Source organism: Frieseomelitta varia, unplaced genomic scaffold, assembly GCF_011392965.1.
Source record: "Frieseomelitta varia isolate USP_RPSP 00005682 unplaced genomic scaffold, Fvar_1.2 scaffold_140, whole genome shotgun sequence".
In the NCBI taxonomy this organism is placed as follows: domain Eukaryota; kingdom Metazoa; phylum Arthropoda; class Insecta; order Hymenoptera; family Apidae; genus Frieseomelitta; species Frieseomelitta varia.
The window spans coordinates 813,778-815,440 of NW_025109084.1; the positions used below are offsets into that span (position 1 = coordinate 813,778).

At 41.3% G+C, this 1,663-nt stretch overlaps 1 pseudogene; it reads right to left on the bottom strand.

Annotated features, from left to right (window-relative positions):
* Positions 1–388: 388 nt before the first annotated feature.
* LOC122532715 overlaps positions 389–1,663 on the bottom strand; it is a 5,748-nt pseudogene continuing 4,473 nt past the window's right edge.

Consider the following 1,663-nt stretch of genomic DNA (forward strand, 5'->3'; position numbering starts at 1 on the left):
TTGTTTTTTTTTTTTTTTTGTTTTTTTTTTTTCGGTGAATCATCGAAATGTCTTTGCACGTTTGCGTTACAGCGCTCCGATAAAACGATTATCGTGGCGAGATTGCCGCGAAAACACGGCAGCTGGATGAACAAAAAGATCGCACGTGCATACGCCATAAAATTACACTTCTGAAAACTGCAGGCACGACTTAAACGACAGTCGTTCGACGACCAATCGCGTATCGCGCGAGCTGCAAAATTTTACTTGCCAAAGTGAAATTGCAAATCACATGTCGAGCAGAATAATAACTGTATAATTTGTTTGGAAAAAGGACAGTTCATTTATTCTACATCATTACCATCAGTTGCGAAGATGACGAATTTTTGTATTATGGAATACCCCACTTTCTTGTGAGAAAAACCATTGAAACGAAGATATTTTTACTGCTCATCGGATGTAGATCTTACTCTTGACCATTGAAAGTTTACAAAAAGAGCGAACGTGGCTACTGTTTAACCAGCAATGTAAACGAATCCAATCTCAAAAGTAACCAGTCGAGGTGGATACCGTGTAAGAGTGATAATCGCATGAACTTTCACTGGCCTGACGCTGACTATATCCCGTAGATACCAGGCTTCCCTCCTTTGAAAAAATAATCCTCCTCCACTTCTCTCACTTTCGCAGACACTGGAACCTGCCAACAGAATGACTTATCACAGACATTGCTAATTTTATTACTACTGCTGGCACAATGACTGAATTTCCACGCAATACGAATTTAAGAAAGGATAAATAGAACAATTCACAATGTACGCACACAAATTCGTCGCAATTGACAATGTAACTCGTTTTTTAAACTTTCTCACCAATTTATCATTCAAGCCTGCCAGCACAGAATTTGTCAGACGTAATGAAAATCATCGAACACAGTCGATATATACTAACCTAGTCTTACTCCTAGCTAACAGCCTGCAAGGAAAAACATCACAACGTTTGAAACTCACGGAGTGATTCAAGATCCACAACTAAAAGCATATTGCTTACCTTCGTAAGAAAGCGGATAAGCGAAATAAATGGATACACAAAGTACTGGATGCAGATGGAAATCAAAATCAAATTAATCGCACGGAACAGAACGACGTCGCGACACGACAAACGTGTGAATTAATTACGGAAGTATAATCCGGCGTGACTTAATTAACCAGCCACCAGTTTCAGGAGTAAACGAAGGCAAAATGTTCACAAAAATCTGTCGAGGAAGTGGCGGTGCAGCTTGGCTGATGAAATTAATCAAACTGATATACCGCCGTATCCAGCTCGATATTCTTAATTAATGACCCAGATCTCACTTTCCATTTTGGTCTTCCAGCTTGCAGATGTTTCCGCTGGTTATTTCGAAAGGGCTGGCCAATTTCAGAATGGTTGTATCTTGTGCGCCCGTATATACCGCTCGAGGATCAAGATCTTGGCCAACGTCGATTTTTGCACGTAATTCTCGTCCGCGTTCCAATCGCGATAGTGCTTGGCCGCTGCCACCGCGAATTTCGATTTGTCGAGCATCATCGTAGAGACAGTGAAACAACGTTTGCTTTCGTTTATCTGTGACACACACACACACACACACACACACACACACACACACACACACACACACACACACACACACACACACACACACACA